Below are 27,768 nucleotides of genomic sequence, written 5' to 3' on the forward strand. Positions count from 1 at the left end.
CATTCACAGGTACATTATAATACACATCCTTTCTTCCTCTAACAAAATACGTGTATACAAGGTGGCCCAAATTTTTTAAGTTTTCAATCTGAGAAATTGTTGGTATACTGAAAATTTCTCAAAAGGGAATTATGTTCTCAAAATCAAACACTAATGAACTCTAAATAAGAAAATAACTTGAATATAAAAATTTCTGAAGGGGAGCAGTCAGGACTTTAACAAAACATATGCTTACATTATAGTGTACAATGAGATAAAATGCCTTTAGATTTATAAAGAAATCTAGTACTGCAAAATTATTCAAATATGTTTCAAATGTACAAATATTAAAAACAAAAACCTTGAGCAAGGTGCAACTTTACACCAAACAAATCCTTAACCACTTTTTAAACGGATTCATTTATACCATTTAAATGCAGAGAATATCAGCGATATTAAAGCAAAACAAAGACTTTTCAGTGTCTGACTCACATTTCATCCCCAAATCTTTTCACATTTAATAGTTGCATTTTGAATGTCAAAGCTGAGTTTTAAATGTTTCTCAAAGTCTGTTTACACTTATTAGCATTGTAGCTTTCAGATATGTAATTCTAAGAACTAAGACACATACTTCAAATGTTAAAAATCACAAAAGTTCACAATGTTGTTCATTTCAAATCCATAAATGACTAAAAAGCAAAAGTCAAATATTCAGATACTTTTGATCAGGTTTCACACCCCTCCTCATGTGCGCCAAGTGCTCTTCCAATATTTGGCACTCAGTCTATCGGCAGAAAACGCCATAATTCTAAAAGCCTTTAGGTATGGGGGCGAAAAACTCATTTGCTTTCCTAACATGCATTTTCATAATCCTGAAGACATTCTGAGTTTCCATAAAGGTGATTTTGACTGGTACAAAATGAAGCTTACATGAAAACTGGTTAAGGATTCAAAGCACATTAGCTCTGAAAATACTAATCTTAATATCCAGACAAAAAGGGGAGAGGTATGATTTGCACAAAAATACTTTAAATATTTTCTTCATATTCTTCATGATCTTATGCGTGTTTAGCTGCTTGCAGTGCATGCGTGCATCCTCTTGGCCACATCATAGACATAGGTGATATCTGGTCGCTTCTCTGGATCCGGGTTGATACACATATTGACTAACTGTCCTAGGTCCTCTGAATAGTGATCTGAAGGAAGAGGTGGGTAGTCACACTGTTCTATCTTCTTACACAGTGAGTACAGATTCATTTTGTCACCATAGAAAGGACTCTGTAGGGCAGCCATCTCATAGACAGCCAAGAGACCAGATGTCAGATTTGAAGTTGTATCCATTTTCATGTATTCTCTCAGGAGACATAAGGTGTGCCCACTAAAGAATGTGCAGCTGTGGTTTTTGAGCTGAAAAACCGACCAAGCCCAAGATCTCCAAGTTTTACCACGCCAGTGGCTGTAATGAACACATTAGCTGGTTTTATATCTCTATGCATGACTCCTCGAGAATGCATGTGTTCCAATGCACTGCACAGCTGAACAAAGTACTTCCATACGGTTCTCTCAGGAATTAGCCTCTTCTGTTTCTTAAAATGCTTTATCATTCTGGATAGATCACCAGCATCTGCTAATTCCAAAACTATGTTTAGTTCATTATCTTCAATGAATGATGCATAATATTTAATTACATTTGGATGGTTGAGTTGCTTAAGGAGATCGATTTCTTGGATGCAATCAGCACGTGCTTTGGCATCCATTAAATCAAATATCTGTATTTTTTTTAAAGCTACTGCCACTCCATCCAACAGACAGGCTGCTCTATACACTTCACTAAATTGTCCACGACCAATCTTCTTTTCTATTTGAAAGTTGGCTAATGTATTATAGCCCATATCCGGTCGTAAGGCCTTCTGTGGTTGAAACTGAGGAACATTCCTTGTGATTGCTCATCCATTGTCTGAAGCAATAGGAATTTCAGAACTCAGGAAGTTGAGAGTTTTCCATTCTCCCCCTCTCAAGGGACACCCAGTGAGCCCGCGGCTCTGCTGGGCACCTCGGTGGAGAGGCCCGCTGGGCCAGGGGCTGAGGCTGCGAGGGCAGGAGCCGATAGGCCACCTCCCGCCGCGCCGCCCCCACGGACACTGCAGGCTCAGGAACCCACCCTGCACCATGATTTTATTTCTAAGGAAAAATGTGATGTAGCTTTATAGCATTGTTGAGAGGAACAGAAATGTAACAAATTAAAAATATACTTTACAGGGAATATCATGAAATATAGCAAGAAAATTTTGGTTTATAATTAACCCATGTTTCTGAAAATATAGAGTCACATTTTAATTTTTAAAAAATGGATTTTAAATAATGGGTTCTAGGAACTGCAGTTGTAGCAACACTTTGATTTATTTTATACTTGTTTGCTATTGGAAAAACACATGTTTATGTCAAAGCACATCAAAGAATGTGCAGCTGTGGAGAGCTCAATAAATATCGTCTTGCAAGCTGTACTCATTTTAAAATATGATCAATAATGGAAAAGATTCCATGAGCTTCAGAGAAGAAGATAAATTCATTTCAGCTGTTTTGGGATGAAATAGTATGTAGATGTCTATTAGGTATATTTGATTTATAGTATTAAGTCAGAAAAATCCTTATTAATTTTATACTTGGATGACCTGTCTGCTGGTGATAGGGGTTCTTGCAAAGAACATTTAGTTGGATTTTGTTTTTTGATACAATCCATTAATCTGTGTATTTTAACTGAGGAGTTGAGGCCAGTTGCATTCAGGGTTATTGTGAATATGCGTTTGTAATTTTCTGATATTTTGGTTTGTTTACTACATTTAATTCTGTCTTAATTTTCATTTACTTGGTTGCTCTTCTCATGGTCATCATCTATTTAGGAGCTTTGGGAGTTAGTTTTTGGGTATATTTTTGTGCAGTTTATCTTTGAGTATTCTTTGTAGTGCTTCTTGGGTGATCATTAATTCTTTTAGCTTATCCATGTCATGTAAAGCAATTCTTTCTACATCAATTTTGAAAGAGCTTTGCTGGATTTAGAAATCTTGACTGACAAAATTTCTCTTTAAGAGCTTTCTTTGAATATCTCATTCTGGGCCTTGTTCTTCTTTAGGATCTGAGTTCAGAAGCCAGAAGTTAGCATTTGTGGCTTGCTCTTAAATGAGACCTGATGGTTTTCTCTTGCAGCTTTTAGTGCTCTTGCCTTCTTTTCTATGTTAGGTATTTTAATTATCGTGTGTAAAAAAACCAAAAAGTTGAAAAAGAGAAAATTTTTAAAAAAGAAATAAAAAAGAAAGAAAAGATGATATATATTTCGAGCTACCAGGTATTTTATCTCTTTTTGATTTTTGTAAATTAAGAAAAAAGATAAATCAAAAGTTACCAGCCCAAGCTAGGTGAAATCGGAGAAGAGAAAAAGCAGATCATACAACAAATAACTTTCTGACACCTGGAGCTTCCAAAACCACTAAGAACACTTTCATTAAAATTAATTGTATGAAGATTAATATTAAATTATGTAATGAATATTAATTAATCAGATTTATATTAAATTTTATTTAAATTCATTTCTTTACATTTTATTAAATTAATTTAAATAAAATTTAATAAATTTTTAAATATAAATTATGTTGTAATTGAATATAAATTAATTTTATTAAACTAAAAAGCAATACAAATAAAATTTTAAGTGCTACATCAAAAAAAATAAAGTTAAAATAAATGCAATAAAACTATCATAAAATTAATTATTAAAATAAATTTAAATTAAAGGTAATAATATTAATTTATATTTAATTATAATATAATTTGTATTTAAAAATGTGTTTCATACTAAATTAATTTTAATAAAAATGTTCTTAATGGTTCTAGAAACTACGGGTGTCAGAGAAGCAATTGCCACATAATCTGCTTTCTCTCCTCTCCGACTTTCACCCAGCTCAAGCTGGAAACTCTTGATTCATCTTTTATCTTAATTTACAAAAATAAAAAGATTAATTTTAAATCCTTTTTTTGATAACCCAGAGAAGCGTTTAGATAAACAGTCCAGATTTTAATGATACATTCTTACAAATTAACTTTTCCATTGGAAATGATTGATGTATTAAGACTTTTGGTTTGACTCACATTTAACGTGTAGAAATCATTTTCCTTATGGCCATATTTAACACCTAGAAAATTGAATTTAACCTGAAGTGACTTTGTAGCCAATTGAAATAGTGAAATGGATCGGTTTTGATTAAAGAATTTTGATAAAGAGAATCTTAGAATTGAACCACTAAATTTCATATCTGGGCCCTCCAAGTGTAATTTTGTTTTAGTAGTTGGACAATGTTGAACAAAAAGTCCTGATAAAGAACTATTAAGCCTAGTTTGCTCCTCTGGTCTCAAGGGTATGTTGGGGACACTTTTGAATCTTCCCATTCAAAATGGCTATATTTAACACCTAGAAAATTGAATTTAACAATTGAAATAGTTAAATGTATACTACCAAATAATCCTTGTTCTCTTTCCATAATGAAGTCTGGAGTTGCTGCTGGAGGTCAAGGACATCCTAGGTGTATGAAACTGGAGACATTCTAGCACAAAGAGCTCCTCTCTCCACGTCTTTCTGCTGGATAATTTGAGTGAGTTTCTCAACCTCATATTTACACAGCTGATTGAACTGTTTGGTTAAAGATACATTCTTTGAATTACAAAGTTGAATCTCAAGGATTCGTCCTTTGATTCTTTTCACAAAGTTTTCCATTTTGGCTTTACATATGGCATGGTTTTCACTCCCATTTTCTATATTAAGGCTTTTCACTTTTGTTTCTGGAAAACTATCAGCATTCTCTGTTTGAATGTCCTGTGTCTCTTCATGCCCCTGGGCTTTTATTTGTTCGATGGTTTTCTGCAAATTCTTAATTTCCTTGTCTTTTTTAAAAAACAATTGGGTATGTGCAGCCTTCATCTGCTCATACTGGTATTTGAATTTATCTGTTTCCTCCTTCTGCTCCTGTAGAGACTGAAGTAGTTGCTTTTGACTCTGGTTTTGATCTTCAATGACCTTTTGATGATGTGTAACTTCCTCTTCCAGACGATTCTTGATGACATTCAGTTGAGATACCTCAGATTCTAGTTCTGTGATACTATCAAGGGTTTGAGGCTCAGCCACAGCTCCAACTTGATTCCGCTGTTCCCTAAGTCTTTCCAATTCTTCTTGCAGATGTCTGTTTTCTTCTTTCGTGGAGCTATGACTTCGGTCTTTTGCCTCTATGGTCTGCCTTAAAGTTTCATTTTGTTTTAAGGCCTGAGAACACTTATCTAAATCCTTTTGCAGTTCTGAACTTTCTTGTTTGAGTTGGCCAATAAAAACTTCTTTCTCATTTATAAGTTGCATCAATTGCTTCTGTTCTTCTAAACAAGATGCCAATATTTCCTTAGTTTCTTTTAGATCAGTAGCCATTTGCTCAATATTCTTTTTGAGTCCTGCTATTTCAAAGTCTTTCTCTTGACTGAGTTGCACTTCATGCTCCTGTTCCAGCTGTAAGGCAGAGGTATTCCAATTACATACATTTGAGAGTTCCTGAATAGTCTGCCTGTAATTGTTTGCCTCTTCCAACAGTCTCTTTTTGGCCTGACACAGTTCTGCTTGTATCTGTTCTTTCTCTCTTTTCAGCGTCTCCATAATAGTGTCTTTTTCTAGAGAAATTTGGTTGTTACCAGCAATAGATTCTTCCAACTGATGCCTTACATCTTCATATGCTGAAATCAACTTGTCATTTTCCATTTTCAGATCAAAAGCAACTTTCTTTAAATTTTCATTGAGCTGTTCTACTTCTGCAAGATTTTGCTTCAAGTTTGTAATTTCGACTTCCCCTTCTTTAAGCAAGTCATCCTTAAAATTAGAGTCTTCATTAACAGCATGTCTTAACTGGTTCTGAACTCTACATAGTTCCTCTTCCTTTTGGCTAATGTACTCCTTAAGTTCCAGGTTTTCCTGCTGGATGTTTAAACTACTTTTTTGTGAACGACGTAGCTGACCTACTAAATCTTTGACTTTAACTTCAAGCTTCTGCTTGGTTAAATGCAAACCACAGAGGCTCAGTGCACTCTCAGTTAACTTGTCTTTCTGTACATGCAACGCTTTAGTTATCTCCATTTTATCCTCCTCAAGTCGATGAACTCTCTTTTTCTCATCATTCAGATCTTGTTTCAACTTCTTGATTAGACCATCTCCTTCATTTTTCTGTTTTGATAGCTCATCTATTATCCAATTCATGTGCTTTGTGGTTTCCCGGTGTTCACTGTACAGATATTCTAACTGAGCTATCAGCATTTCCTTTTCGTTAATACTCTCATACAGCTCTTGCTCCTTAGCCTCCAAGTTCAGTGTTAAGTCATGTATTTGTACATTCAAATTCATGTCTGTTGAAGCCGCACTTTTAATGACTTCATATTCCCAGCTCAGTTTGCAAAGTGATATCTGAAGTTCTTCCTTTTCTTGACTCAATAATGACTTCTCTTTTTCTAAAACTTGGACATGCATTTGAAGTTTCAGATTGTCTTCAGCAAGGCTGGTATCCTGTCTTAAACTACTCAGTCTCATTCTTTCAGCATCAGACAGGGCTTGCTGGAGTCTGAACACTTCTCCCACTGATGAACTCTGCGGAGAAATTGTTCCCTTTTCTGCAGCAGGATCACTCTGCTCCATCGGAGAAGGCTGCAATTTACTACATTCCACTTTCAGGGTTTCACACTCTTCAATTATCTGTCTCTTTTCCACACTGAGCCGCTCCTTTTCTCTCTTCAGCACATCTCTGTCGTGTTCTGCAGAAGATAATTTTTTCTTTATGACTTTGATTGTATCCTCAAGTTCTTTGATTCTTCTTGTGGACTCTAGTTTTTCAGTTTGTAGAACCTGAATAGTGTTTTGCATCTCCCAGACTTGAGACTCATCAGTGACACTAACTCCTGAGTCACCTTGATGTAACAGCTTTTCCAGTTCTGCGATCCGTCCTTCATAGTCATTTGACTCCTGTTGATGCTGGTGATTTAACTCTGCCAGTTTCTGTTGATGTGCATTCTGCAAAACGGACATTTCATGTTGGTGATGATCCATGTCCTGATTTCGGTTTTGTTCCAGGACCTTAATTGTATGGTGTAGTTTGCTGATTTCACTTTGATCTGAATCATTTGTTCCTTGTGCCTGCGTGTTACGCCTCCAATGGCCAACTTCACACTCAAGTCTTGAAACTTCATTTTTCAAACTGTTTATTTCCTGTTGTGATGAAATTATGTCACTAAAGTCCTTGGCATCATCACAAAAAGGCGACAAATGATGGCTGAATCCATAACCAAATGAACAAGGTGCGCTGGTTGCTGGTACACCACCCGCTCCTGAAGGTACTGATTGAGCAGCTGACTGCAGGCTCAACACCTGCTCCTGTAGTGCCATCTGGCTTGCTTGAAGATGGCTGATGTCTACCTCTTTCTGTTGCAGCTGATTTGGGTAACTTGTAGATTGAAGGTTTATCTGAAGCTGTGATGCTTCATCCTTTTTTTCCAGATCAGTACAATACTTTTTAAGTCTTGTATTCTCTGATCTCAACCTTGATTCTGTGGTTTCAATTTTTTTTCTTCGACAACGAAGTGAACCGTCTTCCACAGCTTTGGAGACCTCCACAGGCCTATCTATGATGCAGTTGGAGACTTGGCCAGTGGGGGAAGCCAAGCTGTCTCCCACCTGACCCAAGGACTGGCCCAAGCCGAAGCCTAGACCTCTAAACCACGAAAACATTGCTAGAGCTTCAGAGAGCCCTCAGCTCTGCTCTAAAAACCGCTCTATGACCATCCACCTTCCAGCTGAATGTCCTGGAGCGTTGCAGGGATCAATTATGACCAAAGCATTCGGATTTCCGGGGAGTGCAGGGTTCCTGTCACCTTGGCACTCTGCCTTAAAGGTAGAGGCCTGTCCTGGACTCTGACTAGAGACTTGCCACCAGGGGCTCAGTCACCCCCGCGGGGCCTCTGCTCCCTCCCTGGACTTTCAGCCCTCTGGTTGGGTGACTTCTCCCTCAGAGTTAGTGACTCCCCCAGCTCCAGCTGGTCCTGCCACCTCCATGCTGGCCGCCAGAGCACCCCCATCTGAGAGCCTTTACCCTGTCTTGGAAGCCTGAAGTTGAAGTTCTGTCCTCAAGGACTCAAGTTTTCTATGAAATCTAATCTGTTGGTGATGGTTTCCAGTGGAATTTTTGTTTGTTTGTTTTTTTTATTATATGACAGCAGAATGTATTATTCTTATTACAGACATAGAGCACAATTTTCCACATCTCTGGTTTTATACAAAGTTTTTGCACATACATGTACTTTGTATAATAATGTCACGTATGCACTTTGTATAATAATGATCATCATATTCCACCATTATTTATAATCCCACGCTCCCTCCCTTCTTTTCCCACCCTCTCTGGCCAATCTAGAGGTCCTTTATTCCTCATATGCTTCCTCTCCCCATCCCATTATGAATCAGCCTCCTTATATCAAAGGAAACATTTGGCATTTGGTTTTTTGGGATTGGCTAACTTCACTTAGCATTATCTTCTCTAATTCCATCCATTTACCTGCAAATGCCATGATTTATTCTCCTTTATTGCTGAGTAATATCCCATTGTGTATATATGTCACATTTTTAAAAAAAATCCATTCATCCATTTAAGGGCATCTGGGTTGGTTCCACAGTTGAGCTATTGTGAAGTGTGATTTGTGTCTTTCATTTTCATGAGTTCTGACTGGTTTCTTTTCAATACTTCTATTTCTTTATTGAAGTGATCTTTTATCTCCAATATTAGCTTTCTTCATTCATTGCTTAGATCTTCTTTTAGTTTAACGTTTTAATAATCATTTTTATAATCTTTGAAATTTCATCTTCTTCCATATCTGTGGTATCCTTTGTTGGGAGATTCTGAATTTTGGAGGAGATTTCTTGGCCTATTTCCTCATGTCTTCAGAGGTCTTGGTTGGACTTGTGCATCAGTTTAGATGGATTCTCCTTCCTCCTTTAAGTCCTCTTGTGGATAGTTATCTTTTTTGCTTTATGAATAGCTATCCAATGTGCAACCTGAGATGCTCCTCTGATTGTTTCTCCTTGAGACCTGTTTTTTTGTTTTTGGTTTTGGTTTTTGTTTTTTGGTTTGAGAGTTTTGTTTCCCCAATTCTCTGCCCTTGAAGTAATCTGAAGGATCAGGTGGGGCTAGATCATCATGTGTGGAGTGAGATTTGCTGTTACTTACTTGGCAGAATTGTGAGTATTGCTCCACAGTGAGATCTCGACTCTATGATCTTGAAATGTCCCGATCACTTCCCAGCCCCTCTTACAGCAAGTGGGAGCCAGGAATAGCACTACTGTTAGCAACAGATGTACAGTGTCTGCTGTCCACTTTGACATCTATAGCAATAATTGCCACCTATATAGGAATGTTGAGGTGAGCATCAGTACCATCAATACCAAAAATAAAAAATCACGAACTCAATCAAGAATTAAACAGCAGGTGTCTACTATGTCGTGTATTCTATCAATAATCACAACAACATGAATGGGGTATGAATTACATTAACTATCTAATTCTATTAGTCAGTTAAATTAAAGTTTCTTAAGTATAGAGAAAATAGGGTAGGAAGGCAAGAAAAGTTTGAAATATGTTAAGTAAACAAAAGAGAGTCAGGAGATAGGTAGCTGATGTTGACTATAAAGAAGGAATTACAAAAGAAAATAACTAAAAGTAATTAAAATACAAAAGAGGAGAGAGAGCATGAAAATTTGGTATTGGGGTGGAGAGAAACTAAAGAAGTAGGGTTAAGGACAAAAACCAATATAGAAACAAACAAGCAAATGTAAGATCAAAACAGTTCAAACCTGTATATAATTATATCCCACCTAAGTCAAAACAAAACAAGGCTAAATCATAAACAAATGCAAAAGAAAGCAATTAAATAAAAGTAAAATTACATAAATATATATTTTTTCAAATCTATCCACACAGTGAGAATACACACACACACACAGAGAGAGAGAGAGAGAGAGAGAGAGAGAGAGAGAGAGAGAGAGACACCTCCAAACTTGCAGAATAAAAAGAAATAACATTAAATAAAATATAATAATTAGCCAACCACAGGAATATGGTTTATTTATCCCAGGTTATTAAGGAAAATGTGTATTATATGGTATAAACTATGTAATTTCTAATACACACATCACAATTTAGGGAAATAAGTCCAAGAACTCTAAACTCTGAAAGTTCATTCATTCTTTGAATCTGAATTTAAAATATAGCACTCTTCATTAGGGTAGGCACTAGATTGACACAAATAAAATATGAAAGTCAAGTATATATACATATGGAAAAAGAATTTATAAAAATACAAATAACCAATAGTATGAACTCATTGAATGAGTTAGAGAAAAAAATAGATTATGAAACATCATAAATAATATATTTAATTATATTTTTGACAAAGTAGCTATGGTTGAGTTTCAAAGAGCTGGAGATATTTAGCCATGTCCAAATCAAGCACTGTTTCTCTTGGTTAATTATTCCTGGTTCTTCTCTCATAACTTATGTGGCTTAAGTTCAAGCACTTTCACCATCCTACTCACATCTCTTTGGATATATTCTGCCAAAACATAATCCTATAGAAGATGAATAATAACAAATGATAGTTGAAGAATAGCCCGATTGGCTGCTTATAAAAGAGTCCCATTCTGTTTTGTAATGGGGAGGCCGCTTTATAATAATACAGCCTAAGTTGAGAAGTGCTTTGTACAGTAGTCATATTGTATTGCTCACTCATATTAAACTCATTCTACTAATCTGAAAGATCACATTGACATACACAGGTACACTTCAGCATATGCTGGAACATGGAACTCTTACTGCCATTTCATAACATATTCCTACTTGCTCATCCTGGACCTTATGGAATAGTGAATAGAATATGACACTGAGAATAAAATTTGGTTTAGGATAGTGAATATTTTAAGTTGAAACTAAATATATTCTACATGGGAAAATAAATTTTGAGGATATTTTCATTATCATGTATGTTCTTTCTACAACATCTTCAAAAACAGAGAGAATATTCTTCAAAAAGACAAATTATACTTAGGAGGCTGAGTCACTAGGAGTCCATGTTCCAGAAAAAAGGAAAAAGGAAAATGGAGATGGGAATGTAGCTTACTAGTAGAGCATTCTTCAGTTCTATCATTAGTACCACAAACCACCATCAGCACAACAACAAAAAACAAGGAAAAAAAATCATAATTCTAAGAGTTCGTATTTATTGAGACTTTAGAGTGAGCCACAGTAACACTGTGAAGTAGATCACAAATGTATTTTAGAGATTATTTTAGATTACTTAATAAATAAGTTAAATTATTTATTTATTTATTAATAAATAATTTAGATTATTTTAGGAACTGATTATTTGCTGTGATTCTGACATAAAGAATTTTTTAAATTTATTTTTTATTTTTTTATTTGTTCTAAGTAGTTATACATGACAATAGAATGCATTTTGAACATCACACATAAGTGGAGTATAACTTCTCGTTCTTCTGGTTGTACATTATGTAGAATTACACCAGTCATGTAATCATATAGCACATATGATAATAATGTCTGATTCCTTCTACTATCCTTCCTACCTCACCTCACTCCCCTCTGTCTAATCCAAAGTTCCTCTGTGCTTCCTTACCCTTCTCCCTTACTGTGGGTTAGCATCCACATATCAGAAAACATTCAGCTTTTGGTTCCTTGGAATTGGCTTATTTCACTTACTATGATATTGTCCAGCTTCATCTATTTACTAGCAAATGCCATAATTTCATTCTTGTTTAAGGCTGAATAAAATTCTGTTGTGTATATATACACATTTTCTTTATCCATTCATCTACTGAAGGACATCTAGGTTGTTTCCACAATTTAGCTGTTGTGAATTGGGCTGCTATAAACATTGATGTGGCTGTGTCCCTGTAGTATGCTGATTTTAAGTCCTTTGGGTATAGACCAAGGAGAGGGATAGCTGGGGCAAATGGTGGCTTCATTCCCAATTTTTCAAAAATGTCCCTACTGTTTTCCATATTCGCTGCAGCAATTTGCAGTTCCGCCAGCAATATATTAGTGTACCTTTTTCCCCACATCCTCAACAACACTTATTGTTGTTTGTATGCATAATAGTTGACATTCTGACTGGAGTGAGATGAAGTCATAGAGTGGTTTTGATTTGCATTTCTCTAATTGCGATAGATGATGAACATTTTTTCATATATTTGTTGATTTGATAGTATATCATTTTCTGAGAAGTGTCTCTTCAGGTCCTTGGCCTATTTGTTTTTTGGGGTTTTTTTTTTTTTTTTTTGGTGTTTAGCTTTTTGACTTCTTTACATACCCTAGAGATTACTGTTCTATCTGATGTTTGAAGGGTAAAGATTTGCTTCCAAGATGTAGGCTGTCTATTCATCTTACAGATTTTTTTTTTTTTTTTTTTGCTGAGAAGAAATTTTAGTTTGAGTCCATCCCATTTATTGATACATGATTTTAATTCTTGTGCTATAGGAGTCTTATTAAGAAGTTGGGGCCTAATTCCACATGATAAAGATTAGGGCCTATTGAGAGAGGGGGGTTCAATTCATTTTGTTGCATAAGGATTTCCAGTTTTCCTAGCACCATTTGTTGAAGAGGCTATCTTTTCTCCAGTGCATGTCCTTGGCACCTTTTTATAAGAAAGGAAAGCTCATAGAAGATATAGACATGTTCATTATTATACAACTAATCATTGGTTGGAAAATAATCAAAGCTCTGTCTGTCTTACCCAATCCTGTATTTCTTTCTTCCTGTCTGTTTTTGTTATTGAAATGCAGAATATAAAGGTCCAAAGAGGCCACAGATTCATAAAAGTGATTATTTTTCTATATCACCTAGAGAATAGTAGATAGGAAAGAAGGAAAGAGGAAAGGAAGGAAGGAAGGAAGGAAGGAAGGAAGGAAGGAAGGAAGGAAGGAAGGAAGGAAAAGGAAACAGTCTTGGACATTAGTTTTCCCACCACTGGAGGATTAATGTTTGGGCCATGGTGTGGGGAAAGTATGCAGTTGGAGACTTGGATGTATGTGTGTGTGGCAAAACCCTGGGGAGCCAGCTGCCTCCTGCAGATCCTGCCATGGGTCCTATACTACCCCTTGCTTCTGGAGCCATGATAGTCTAAACACCAAGAGAGTTCACCTTTGTGAGGAAAGGGCTAAAACAGTGTTGTTGCCAGAGAGAGCACTTTTTTTTCTTTGATTTAAAAAAAAAATGACAGCAGAATGTGTTACAATTCTCATTACATGTGTACAGCACAATTTTACATATCTCTGGTTGTATATACAGTATGTTGACATGACCGATTCATGTCTTTGTACACTTAATTTGGATGATGATGTCTATCACATTCCACCATCCTTGCTAATCCCCTTCCTCCTCCTTTACCCTCCCACCTTTCTGCCTTTCTTCACCAATTCCTCTCATGCTCCCTCTCCCTACCTCACTATGAGTCAGCCTCCTTATATCAGAGAAAATATTTGGCAGTTGATTTTTGGAGATTGGCTAACTTCACTTAGCATTATCTTCTCCAACGCCATGCATTTACCTGCAAATGCCATGATTTTATTCTCTTTTATTGCTGAGTAAAATTCCATTGTGTGTATATGCACTTTTTTTTTCTCCATTTATCCACTGAAGGGCATCTAGGTTGGCTCCACAGTTTAGCTATTGTGCATTGTGCTGCTATAAACATTGATGTGGCTTTGTCCCTGTAGTATGCTGATTTTAAGTCTTTGGGGTATAAATCAAGGAGAAAGAGAGCTGGGTCAAATGATGGTTCCATTTCCAGATTTCCAAGGAATCTCCATACTGCTTTCCAAATTGACTGCACCAATTTGCAGTCCCACCAACAATGTGTGAGTGTACCTTTTCCCCCACATCCTTGCCAACACTTGTTGTTTGTCTTCATAATAGCTGCTATTCTGACTGGAGTGAGATGATATCTTAGAGTAGTTTTGATTTGCATTTCTCTAATTGCGATAGATGATGAACATTTTTTCATATATTTGTTGATTAACAGTATATCCTCTTCTGAGAAGCGTCTCTTCAGGTCCTTGGCCCATTTGTTGACTGGGTTATTTGTTTTTTTGCTGTTTAGCTTTTTGTGTTCTTTATATACGTTAGAGATTAGAGCTCTATCTGATGTGTGGGGGGTAAAAATTTGCTCCCAGGGTGTAGGCTGTCTATTCATCTTATAGATTGTTTCTTTTACTGAGAGGAAACTTTTTAGTTTGATTCCATCCCATTTATTGATTCTTGGTTTTAATTTTTGTGCTATAGAAATTTTATTAAGGAAGTTGGGGCCTAATCCCACATGATGCAGATTAGGGACTATTTTTTCTTCTATTAGACAGAATCTCTGGTTTAATTCCTGGATCATGATCCACTTTGAGTTGAGTTTTGTGCATGGTGAGAGATAGAGATTTCATCTCATTTTTTTTGCATATGGATTTCCAGTTTTCCCAGCACCATTAGTTGAAGATGCTATCTTTTCTCCAATGCTGTTTTTAGCCACTTTGTCTAATATCAGATAATTGTTGTTTGGGGGGGTTAGTCTCTGTGTCCTCTATTCTGTATCATTGGTCTACCAGTCTGTTTTGGTGCTGTTTTTGTTACTATTGCTCTGTAGTATAGTTTCAGGTCTGGTATAGTGATGCCACCTGCTTCACTCTTCCTGTTAAGAGTTGCTTTAGATATTCTGGGTCTCTTATTTTTTCCAGATGAATTTCATGATTGCTTTTGCTATCTCTATGACGAATGCCATTGGATTTTGATCAGAATTGCATTAAATCTGTATAGGGCTCTTGGTAGTATGGTCATTTTGATAATATTTACATTCTTTATCCAGACGCATATATTCACCATATGGTGTGGGCCCAGTTATTGGTTTCAGGGAGGAACCAAGTGTTGAAATTGGCTGTGGACATGGTGGTCTTCACAGCCTTTGAGGGAGAGTGTTTGCTCAGGGAGAGGAGCTGGCTGCAGGAAGGAGGCATTTGCCTCTGCTGCTGAATTTTAATGAATGGAATCTATCAACAGAGTCAGGACACTGTAAGGCCTAACAGGTTCCAGGCCCCTCCTTGGGCTGAGGTGAAACTGGGGATAGGAGTCTGACACAGAACTTCCCATACATACTATTAAAGAAACCCAAAGCCACAGCTTGGCCTCAGGAGGCCATTTCTTCTGGATACCAAGATTTGCAAGCTTTACTCGTGCCCTATTGTCAGATGCTACTGGGAAATAAAGGACACCTTCTTCTGCAGCATTGTATACATAATGTGCAACAAGTTGCTACCATAATTAGCAAACAAATGTCACATGTTATAAATTGTAAATACACAAATTCTAAATTGCATTTTGTCCTTAAAATGAAAAACAAAGCCTGTAGAAGGCAGGTTTCCTACAGCCCCAGGATACTACAGCCCAGACTACACCACACAGCAGGCTCTGCTTCTGATCTGATCTAGTTGTGCACGGTTGGGAGCACAGGTAGCAGTGGTAACTCATTCAATCTTATTCCTCCTAGGGTGTCTCTGAGTCCAGTCTATTTATTTCACTGGCAGAAAGTATGTTTTTTCATCTGTTTGTGTCACTGAACCAACTGTGAAAAGGGAGAGCACAAGATGGATTCTATTCTTTGTGAATTATTGAAGCAAGTTTCAGCAACTATAAATCCTGATATTAGGTGACAGCCTCAGAAGCAGAGAGATACAGCCCAGTCTGTAGAACTTGGTGGAAAAAAGGTAAGAAAATCAGTTCTTCAATGAAAATATGAAGAAATCTATAGGAGTTCTGTGTTTGGAATTGGGGTCCCTGATTATTTCATGGTGGTGGCATTCTTGGTGTCTGGAAAAGTTTCTATGCAAAGACATAGGATGCCTGGTTGCTATGGTAATGCCCTCAATACTAGAGTCTTATCAGCTTTCACCTTAATCTTAGACACATAACTCCTGGGAATAAAGGAACTCGTTTGATAACTGCAATATTTCACCAGGCTCAGGTGCTCTGAATCTGCCTAACAGTAATTTCAGACAACGGACTTTCTTGAGAACTACACAAAGCTCCTAACATTACATTTTGTAACTATACAATGTAACTGCACAATAAGCAACCTTACTGATACTCTAAACAATAATATGGTTATGGTACTAATGACCTAATGTAAACTATTGGTATAAATAAATGTGGCCGCTTGGACAAGGACCCACTCTGCCATCTTTCCTTCCTCTGCACCTTGTCTCTTTGTCTCCTCTTTATTATTATTCCTCACAGAAGTCCCTATTTAGATTTTGAATGTGGATCTTGATGTTCACAGTCAGCCCTAATCAAAAGTGAACAGGGGCTGGGGTTGTGACTCAGAGCTAGAGCGCTCACCTAGCATGGGCAATGCCCTGTGTTCAATCTTCAGCACCACATAAAAATAAAATAAAGATATTGTGTCCAACTACAACTAAAAAAGTATTTTAAAAAAGTGAAGAATAAATCCTTTTGAAAAATGGTTGGATGAAGTTTTACACTATTCCCTTTGGTCTTGTTCTTTAACATTTTATATGGTTGAGCTTAGAATGATCCAAAGTGATTTAAATGATGTTGCACAGGAAAATTTTGTGGTTATTTAATGCAGATATGACACACCACGGGAATGCCTTTCCTCCACCCAGGACCTGCATAGAATTGTCACCATCTCCCACCTCAGCTGCTGCAGAAGGCCAGCCAACAGGGCTGGATGCAGATTAGTCAAGGGTTTCCATTTGATTTTTGAGGAAAATCTTCCTTTGCCAATTGGCCATTTTGCTCCTAAGCTGCAAGATATCTCACTCCCTATCCAAACACATTTCCTTTAGCCTATTTCCACTATTCTCTCCCTCTGACCTCTTTCTACCTCTAAAAAGATGAGCACTTTATTTTTTCTTTTTTACTTCAAACAGGATATAGTTTTTCTTGGAGAAGTTGGATGATATACAGATCAATAGATCTCAAATAGATACTCTGGGATACTTGTCATAAAGCCCAAGGGACAGATGAGCAGTTTTGCTACCCACAGAGGGGAAAAAAATCCTATAAGTCAAGAGCAACCAACCCCTCTCCCACTACTTTTAAGAAATCTGGTTGCTGGGCTGGGGTTGTGGCTCAGCAGTACAGCGCTCACTTCGCATGTGCAAGACTTTGGTTCGATCCTCAGCATCACATAAAAATAAATAAGTGAAATAAAGGTATTGTGCCAATTGTAACTAAAAAACAAATATTAAAATTAAAAAAAAGAAATCTGGTTGCTTCTTTCTTTCCCTTTGTCAGACAATTCCATTATAAGGTACCTATAAAAGAGACAGGCATTCTTGCTTTGTGAATTCTGGTATTTACTTATTCATACTGTGTGCCATTCCTGGCCAACATTAATAATGGGCTGAATTCTTAGGGTTTGCTATATTTCCTACATCCCAGAAAGGCTGCCTGTCATATTTTTCTGAGGACCACTTGAGGCTAACTCAGGATATAGGAGAATACCCCGTGATGTTGTTCCAAATTCCCTGTAGCACTATCCATCTTCCCACCCTGTAACTTGCCAGTACTTGTCACATTTTAGAAACAACTTTAATGTAAGTCAGAGTAGACTATGGTTCCATGTTCATGGTTTTCTGTTTGTTTTATCTATCTTAATTCCTCTGGTGGATTATTGATTGTAAAGTGGATTAGTATAGTCTGTTGTCTCAATCTAACTCAGTTTAATAATCACTATGAAATCCTTGCTAAAGGTAGATATAAGGCTGCAGAGTTTATACAAAAGTTAAGACTTACCTCACATTCTAAATGGGTAGATCATCCAAAATAACACGGAATTTAACACAGGATAGAGTGATACAAGTGTCATAGGAAACAGAAAAATAATTCATTTACTACTACAGTGTTCTATGTATTGTACCAGAAATGGAATCCTGATAAGAAAACAGATAAGGAAAAAAATAATATGAAGAAGGAAAAGGGTTCTATCAAACACTCCTGACAAAAGATAAAAAATAAGCCTAAGCCTTAATTCTAAGGTTTATGCTCTTCTAGCTATACTGGAATACTCTGAATAATATTATGTCAATCTGTTTTAGGGGATAAGTGCAGAGAATCCCTTACTTTATCCCAGAAAAGAGTGGTGAAAAGCAAAGAATACTGGGACCTCACAGGCCATCTGCCCTGGTCAGGCCAAGTGGATGTCTACCTTTCAACAAAAATTCTATTCTAGTTGGGAGAATGGTCCTGTCTCTAAACAGACACAGAGGTGATTCATTTATTTCTTTTAAAAAAAAATGTTTATTTTTTAGTTCTAGTTGGACACAATATCTTTATTTTAAATTTATATGGTGCTGAGGATTGAAACCGATACTTCATGCATTCAAGATGAGCACTCTACCGCTGAGCCACAATTCCAGCCCCTAATTCATTTATTTTGTCCTGATCCAGCAGCCCATTTATTCTTCAAACAACTCTGTTCAGCTTTCCTATAGCAAAGGAAATCTCCTTCCATGTGATTTCCATCATATGGCTATCTCGGCCCTTCTCCATGAAAGCCCCTCAGATGTTTGAAACAGATACAAAACCATCCATCTTGTGGCCCAATTTATCCCTCTACACCTTGCTTTTATGTACCTATATACCACTGCCTCCTTCAATAGGTGACTCCTCACAATCCTTTTATTTTATTAGAATATAAAAATAATCAGTGACTATTGTAGAAAATCTAAAAATGTATAAACAACCCTAGAAGTGTGTGGTCCACCTGGAAAATTGAATGTGTGACATAGACAATATCAGGAGGACAAAAAGTAGTTGTTTGAATGAAACTGGGTGAAAATGACATTGAGCTGACTGATGATAGATGAATGGAGGAATAACGTAAGCCTGGCCACCGAAGATGCTCCATGAAGAAAAGAGGTAGAAAAAGATACATGTTGTTTAGAGAACTGTGTGAGGTCAGTTTGGCAAATGGGTTATATGAAGGAGTGGTAAAAAATGAAACTATAGATCTAGTGGGGCAGGAAGGACCGTACCAGCAAAGGCATTTATTTCTGTCCAAAAAGTCAATACATGTCATTATTGTGTTAAGGAAAAAAAATAGGATAAAATTTTGTTGCTGCAATGTCATTCTGCTGGCAGGGTAGAAAAAGAATTGAAAGGAGCTGGGATCAAGAAGAGGTCACTGAGGAGGTTATCACAGAGAGAGACATGGTGAAAGCCAGAGTGGCAACAGTATGGAAATGAAAGAAAAGTACTCAGGAGACAGAGTCACTATACCTGGTGTCTGATCAAATTTGAGGGGTGAAAATTTCTGGGAATCCAGTGCCTGGGGCAATTTGAGTAACTTAAAGATACTCAGAGTGTTTGGAACAGGGGTTATTTCAGAAAAGAGCCAAGAAATAAGACTAGAGGTGGGACTGAGCCTGGTGAAGATCCATGAGAGAGGGGTAGAAGACTTAGAACTTCATTCCCAGGACAATGGGAAGGCTTTGAAGAGTGATCAGCCGAGTGCTCTAGATCAGGGCTCCATTACCAAAGAGCTCATTCAGGCCACACAATTGAATCTCTTGGCCACAGTGTGAACAAGGAATTGGAAGAAGGGGTGAGATGAAGACAGAGATAAGAGTATTGCAATTATCCACATGAGAGAACAGAGTGGCCTGGATGGATGTGATACCACTAGAGAGTGTTGTATTAGAAATATTCAGCATGAACTCCAACAAGATTTAGTAACTGATGTGATTATGATATTGTAACACAATATCAAACATCCAGTACACATACATCCTGGGCCTGCACTGTGGTCCTCAGTCTCCAGGGTTTGGTCAGATCACAGGAGGTAAGGTCATTTGAAAAGGAAGAGAGTTTCTACTTGAGGTAGGCGTATCCCAGGATGGTGGGATATACAATTCAAAAGTTCAGGAGAGGTACTGAGCTAGAGATTTAGATTTGGGTATCATCTACATACGTGTGGCAATTGAGACATTCAGAGTAGATGAGGTTGCAGGGAGGATGTCTATAGGCTGAGAGGGAAAAAAGATCTAGAGCCAAACACTGAAAAACAGAAATTAGTGACTTTTCTTGTTGAACTTAAACCTACAGCTGACACCTATTGTTTCTAAGTACTCACCTCCTAAAGATGATTGTCAGTAATTTTTTTCCAAATATTCTCACTAGGCCTTACTAAGAATTTCAAATTTGTTCCTACAACAATCATCCTGAGGTGGATCTACCATGAAACTAATAAAGCTTCAAATGTAGGGTTCCTCACTTGCACTGGCCTCTTCTGAAGTATTTGGTGGGGACTTAATAATGTATTAACAAGTCTAAGTTTTTATAAAGTTTGCAAAAGTAAAATACGGGCATATCTCTGTACTAGTGCATGTTTGGTTCCAAATCACTGCATAAAACAAATAAAGCAATAAGTTCAATCACATGATATTTGAGTTTCCCAGTGCAAATCAAACTTAGGTTTACACTATACTGTACTCTGATAACTGCACAATGGCATTGTGTCTGGAAAAAAATGCACATATCTTAATTTGGAAATACTTTATTGTTAATTTTAAAAAAGGCTAATGATCATCTGGACCTTCAGTGAGTCCTAGTCTTTATTACCTGAGTTCAAAGCTTCTGAAAGAGTGAGAGCATAAGAAGAACTGTCAGAAATTACAAGGAAGCTAGTGGAAATTGAATTTGAACTCACAACTGGAGGAATCTTTTTGGTTCTGATCTAGCTTTTTGCCAATTATGTCATCATCTTTCCTCCTTAGCTAAAAGTTTCTCAAAAAGGCTTTCTAGATGCCATTCATTTTGGCTTGACCCAACCCCTGGATCCTCTCCTACAGCACCGTTGACTCCTCCCTCAAAAACAAGCTTCACTCAGGGTCAGGAGTTGAAGGGTAAACAAATACTACGCAATTTTTTTTTTTCATTTTTAAAATATGTTCATATTTTTGTAGGTTTTTCATGGTTAATGCCAGTTATTGTCCTTGTCATGCAATTTAATCTCTTGGTTACTTTTGCCTCCCTTCATTGAAGATAAATATCAAGTTTAATAAATAAGTCTGTGAAAAAATATATATATAATTTTTTCAGCTAAAATACAAGATGTAACTGAAAAGGATGCCATAGTAAATTGTATTTCTGCTCTTCCTGTCAAAGGCCTGAAGAGCTCTATGAAATGGCTTGCCATTCACTTAGAGAACCCCACAAAATCAAGCAAATCAAAAGGATCAACTCTTCATGTTCAATTGTTTTTAAAGAATGATATTCCTAATACAAGTTCTTACACACAACAGACACACAGTACTTTTTTTCCCTTTTATTGTGGCACTAAGAATTGAACCCAGCGGTGCTCTATCACTGAACTACATCCATAGCTCATTTGCATTTATTTATTTTGAGACAGGGTCTTGTTCAATTGCTAAATCTGGCCTTAAACCTGCTATTCCCCTGTGTTGGCCTTCTTAATAGCTGGGATTACAGCATGCACCTCTGTGCCTGGACAATACTCAGTTCATTTTAAAATTTGATCTTTATTATGATCATCATCCAAGGTTCAGCAGTAGGGCAATTGCCTAGGCTGAGCAAGACATTGCTTTCAATCTTCAGCACTGATGATGATGATGATGATGATGATGATGATGATGACGATGATAAATTAAATAATCAACAAATTCTAGGACTTGGGTAGAGACTATATAAGAAGAATTATATTCATGTAGTCTCAAAAGGAAGATCTATAGTGTCAGAAAGTAATGGAATGCTGTGTTTGATGGACATGCCTGTAATCCCAGGTACTCAGGAGGCTGAGACAGGAGGACTGCAAATTGAAGGCCAGCCTGGAAAATTTAGCAAGTCACTGTTTCAGAATGAAAAGGACTGGGGAATAGATTGCTGGCAAAGCACTTGTTTAGTATGACTGAGGGCCCAGCCTAAGCTTCATCTCCTTTGTGTATAAATTTCATCCTCAGACACTTCTCATGTGAAGCATTAGGGCACTGGGACCCAGATCCCTCTTTTAACATTAACTACACATTGTTTGGCACTTGATTCATGATTATCAGTCTTGTCTGCCCAGTTACATAGAATAAGCTCCCCAAGAATAAAAACCATGATGGGTATTCTGGTATTTCCCTGAACGGCCTACCTTGGCAGGTCCACAGTAAGCGCTGCACCAGAACAAGCTGGCTAATGATTTTCAAAGGACTCAAATATCTACTGTTTGTCCAGAACCTCTTGAATTCAATAGATGACAACTTGCCAATGACACAGCTTGGATCACCATCATCTCCCTAGGAAATAGTGGTTCATTAACCTTGCTGGAGCCAGGCCTAGATTATAAACACTGTTGTTACATAGTTATAAATAAACTAGAAATACTGGGCAGGGGGAACCAACAGAATTTTAAAGAACTGAGATTCTGACATTAAAGCCATAGATTGTAAATATGATGACATGACAGGAAAACTTACCAACCAAAAAAGTATTTATGATGACAAATGTGTAAGTATATATTTTGTTCATTTCCTTACATTTTTTTTTTTTTTTAATTCTGAGGGTTGCATGTTAGGCCAGTGCTCTACCACTGAGCTATACTCTCTGCCCATGTGATTATATTTAGATCTATGGACATCAATTGTTGCTTGGGACTGCAGAAAGGCTATTCCTGGCACAGAATTTTTATAGAGATTGTACTTAAAAGTTTATTCTATATACAGAGTATCACTAATAATTCACTCTTCAAAATGTTACATATGAATGCCAGTTATTTCATGAGTATAAAAACATGACTGGAATAAAATGAAAAATCATGGGAACAAAGCAGTTTGGGAAAGAAAAGCAACTTCTAAATGAATGAGATGCCAGCTTCCTCTGGGACAGACCAGCCAGTCTGGTTTCCTGGCTTTGTGCACCAGCCACACTTCTGCTCTGCCCAGCAGCTCAAGGGCTTTCATTGCCACTCTAAATATAGTGCACCTTTTTCTCTGTGAGCCAATTTTTGTTGTTGTTGTTTTGTTTTGTTGTGGTGTTTGTGGGGGTGGGGGGTGGTTTTTTTTTTTTTGTTGTTGTTGTTTGTTTTGCAGTTTTAGATGCCATCCGAGGGCATGAGTGGCTCTGATATTGGGCTATAGGCTGTAAAAGAAATATATGGGCTGTGCTCTGCCTGTAATGTGAGCAATAATTATATTGGGGAAGACCATTCACATACATTCTTCTTCCTACCAAAAAATTCTGCAGAGGTTCAAGTAAGCCAGTTCTAGAAAATCATTTTAATTCCTGTCAGACTGTTTCTTGCTATCATTTGAATGTCTGTTCTCTCTAAAATTCATATTGGAATTTAATTGTCATTGTAACTATATTAAAAAGTGAGACATTTGAGAAATGATTGGATCCTCAGGGCTCTGCCCTCAAGGGTGGGACTAGTGCTATTATAGAAGGGTGAATTTAAACCTTTTGTCTCTTTGCCATTCTATCTTAAGTCATCTAAGGACCTAATAAGGGCACCACTTGGGAATCAGAATTTCCAAACTCACCAACACCTTGATTTTGGACTTCCCAGACTCCAGAGCAGTGAGCCAGTAAGTTTCTGTTCTTGACAAATTCCCCAATCTGTGGTGTTCTGTTAAAGGAGCACAAATGGACAGAGATATATTTCTTTAATCATTTGTATGAAACATTAACTTAAAAATTAAATCATGTATATGCATGAACAAGAGAATAAACATTAGTATTATTTTTAAATTCATATTCCTTAAACTAAGGGTAGAGAGCACTGGGCATTAGCAAGGTTTGATAACAATTTCTGGAAAGCTGATCAGTAACAATGTTACTGATCACGACCTTGATATCAACAGGGCACAGAAAGATGAGTTCTTTTCTGACCTCTCTGGGCAGAAACATATAAGAAGGGAGCTGCAAGTAAGAAAGATAACCTTAAAAACAGACCACCAGGCCTGGGGATGTGGCTCAGTTGTACAGGACTTGTTCAGTATGTGCAAGGCCCTTAGATTTGATCCCCAGCACTCTCCACCCCCACCCCCACATGCAGCAGATCACTTTACCACAAAGAAAATTACTCCAAAAAAGAAAAGAAAGTTACTCCACCTCTGTAATCCACTCCATCCTTGAGAAGAAACTACCCACCTGGGAGACCTATCATTCAATGCCCTAGTTCCTAAGAGTTACTATTAGTTCTTGTTGTTGTTGTTGTTCTTTTTTTCTTCAATTCTGAAAAGTTACAGGCAAAATATTCTTGTATTTATTATTTTTAGGTGATTAATATAGGACTTGATTTCTACACCATTAATTCAGCATTAGGGTATATACCATGTGGTATTATTTCCTGACTGTTCAGGAACAGTCTCATTTCTCATCTGGACATCTTATTTAAGAGCATGTTAATGTTGTTGTTGTTCTTTTCAGATATACATGACAGTAGAGTATATTTGGACATATTATACATACATGGAGTATGATTTATTCTAATTAGGATACTATTTTTGTGGTTGTACATGACATGGAGTTTCACTGGTGGTGTATTCATATATGAATATATATGAGCATAAGAACATTATGTCCGATTCATTCTTCTGTCTTTCCTATTCCCAATCCCCCTCCCTTCCCTTAATTCCTCTTTGTCTAATTCAATGAATTTCTATTATTCTTTTCCCCACCCTCCCTTGTTATGTGTTAGCACCCACATATCAGAGAGAACATTCTGTCTTTGGTTTAGGGGGGACTGGCTTATTTCCCTTAGCACAATATTCTCCAGTGCCATCCATTTACTGGAAAATGCCAAAATTTCATTCTTTTGTAGGCTGAGTAATATTCCATCGTGTACATATACCACATTTTCTTTATCCATTCATCTGTTGAAGGGCACTTCAGTTGGTTCCATAGCTTGGCTATTGTGAATAGAGTTGTTATAAACATTGATATGCCACGTCACTGTAGTATACTGGTTTTAAGTCCTTTGGGTATATGCCAAGCAGTGGGATAGCTTGGTTAAATGGTGATTCCATTCCAAGTTTCTGAGGAATCTCCATGCTGTTTTCCAGAATGGTTGCATCAATTTGCAGTCCCACCAGCAATGTGTGACTGAACATTTTTCCCAAATCCTTGCCAACATTTATTTTTACTTGTATTCATGATAATTGCCATTCTGATTGGCATGAAATGGAACTCTGTGTGATTTTAATTTGCATCTCTCTCATTGCTAGAGAAATGAAACATTTTTTTCATATATTTGTTGACTGATTGTATTTCTTCTTATGGGATATGCCTGTTCAGTTCCTTTGCCCATTTATTGATTGGGTTATTTGTTTGTTTGTTTTGGTGTTAAATTTTTTGCGATTTGTATAACCTGGAGATTAATGCTCTATCTGAGGTGAAGGTGGAATAGATTTTCTCCCCTTCTATTGGCAAAGATTTTCTGCCATTTTGTAGGCTCTCTCTTCATGTTCTTGGTTGTTTATTTTGTTGTGAAGAAGCTTTTTAGTTTGAAACCATTCGATTTATTGATTATTGATTTTTAATTCTTGTACTTTGGGAGTCTTATTGAGGAAGTTGGTTCCTAAGCTGACTTGATAGAGACTTGGGCCTACTTTTTCTTCTAGTAGACACAGGATTGCTGGACTAATGCCTAGGTCCTTGATCCACTTTGAGTTAATTTTTGTGCAGGATGAGAGATAGGGGCTCAATTTCATTCTACTACATGTGGATTTCCAGTTTTCCCAGCATCATTTGTTGAAGAGGCTATTTTTTCTCTAATGCATGTTTATGGCACCTTTGTCTAGGATGAGATAACTGTATTTATGTGGGTTTGCTCTGTGTCTTCTATTCTCTTCCATTGGTATTCATGTCTGGTTTTGTGCCAACACCATGCCATTTTTGTTACTATAGCTCTGTATTATAATTTAAGGTCTGGTATTGTGATTTATCCTGCTTTACTTTTCTTGCTAAGGATTACTTTGACTATTCTGGGCACCTTATTTTTCCAAATGAATTTCATGAATGCCTTTTCTATCTCTATGAAGAACATCACTGACTGGAATTTTAATAGGAATTGTGTTAAATCATTGTAGCACTTTTGGTAGTATGATTATTTTGACAATATTAATTCTGCCTATCCGAGAACATGGGAGATCTTTCCATTTTTTGAGGTCTTCTTCAATTTTTCATTAGTGTTCTGTAGTTTTCATTGTAGTGGTCTTTCTTCTCTTTTGTTACATTGATTCCCAATTTTTTTGTTGTTTTTTTTTTGTTTGTTTTTGAGGCTGATTCATCATTGGTGTATAGGAACACAGTTGATTAATGGGTGCTAACTTTATATCCTGCTACTTTGTTAAATTCATTTATGAGTTCTAGAAGCTTTCTGATGGAGTTTTTTGGGTTTCATAAATATAGAATCATGTCGTCAGCAAATAGGTATAGTTTGAGTTCTTCTTTTCCTGTTCATAACCATTTAATTTTTTCTTTTGTCAATTGCTCTAGCTAGGGTTTCAAGGACTATGTTGAATAGGAATGGTGAAAGAGGGCACACCTGTGTTGTTCCAGTTTTTAGAGTAAATGCTTTCAATTCTTCTCTATTTATAATAATGTTGGCCTTGGGTTTAGAATATATAGCTTTTACAATGTTAAGGATTGTTCCTACCATCCCTAGTTTTTCTACTGTTTTGAGCTTAAAAGGATGCTGAATTTTGTCAAATGCTTTTTCTACATATATGGAGATATCATGTGATTCTCATCTTTAAGTCTTTGATTGATAAATTACATTTATTAATTTCCTATATTGAACCAACATTGCATCCCTGAATGAACCCCACTTGATCATGGTGCAGTATATTTTTGATATGTTTTTATGTGATTTGCCAGGATTTTATTAAGAATTTTTTGCATCTAGTTTATCAGGGATATTCATTGAAGGTTTCTTCAATGAATGTATGTCAGAAACATGCATTAGAGAAAAATAGCCTCTTCAACAAATGGTGCTGGGAAAACTGAAAATCCACATGTAGTAGAATGAAATTGAGCCTCTATCTCTCACCCTGCACAAAAATCAACTCAAAGTGGATCAAGGACCTAGGCATTAGACCAGCAATCCTGTGACTACTAGAAGAAAAAATAGTCCCAAGTCTCTATCATGTCAGCTTAGGAACCAACTTCCTCAATAAGACTCCCAACCTTTCTGGTTTTGGTATCAATACTAGCTTCATAGAATGAGTTTAAAAGGGTTTCCTCCCTTTCTAATTCATGGAATAATTTGAGGAGGATTGATATTAGTTCTTCTTTGAAGTTCTGGTAGACTCAGCTGATAATCTACCTGGTCTTGGGCTTTTCTTTGTTGGTAGGCTTTTGTTGGCATCTTCAATTTCTTTGCTTGAAATGGATCTGTTTAAATTCTATACCTTCCTGATTCAATTTGGATAGGTCAAATATCTCTAGGAATCTGTCAATGTCTTCATGATTTTCTATTTTATTGGAGTATAAATTTTCAAAGTAGTTTCTGATTATAGTCTGTATTTCAGTAGTGTTTGTGGTGGTATTTTCTTTTTCATCACAAATTTTAGTAATTTGAGTTTTCTCTTTTTATTCATTAGCTTGGCTAAGGGTTCATCAATTTAACTTATTTTTTTCAAAGAACCAA

The 27,768-nt window shown here is 36.7% G+C and overlaps 2 pseudogenes; both read right to left on the reverse strand.

Annotated features, from left to right (window-relative positions):
* Positions 1-686: 686 nt before the first annotated feature.
* LOC143411616 (serine/threonine-protein kinase Nek7 pseudogene) lies at positions 687-1,933 on the reverse strand (annotated as a pseudogene).
* A 2,538-nt stretch (positions 1,934-4,471) lies between these two features.
* LOC143411442 (thyroid receptor-interacting protein 11 pseudogene) lies at positions 4,472-7,777 on the reverse strand (annotated as a pseudogene).
* Between the last annotated feature and the right edge of the window lie 19,991 nt (positions 7,778-27,768).

Source organism: Callospermophilus lateralis, chromosome 12, assembly GCF_048772815.1.
Source record: "Callospermophilus lateralis isolate mCalLat2 chromosome 12, mCalLat2.hap1, whole genome shotgun sequence".
NCBI classification, from domain to species: domain Eukaryota; kingdom Metazoa; phylum Chordata; class Mammalia; order Rodentia; family Sciuridae; genus Callospermophilus; species Callospermophilus lateralis.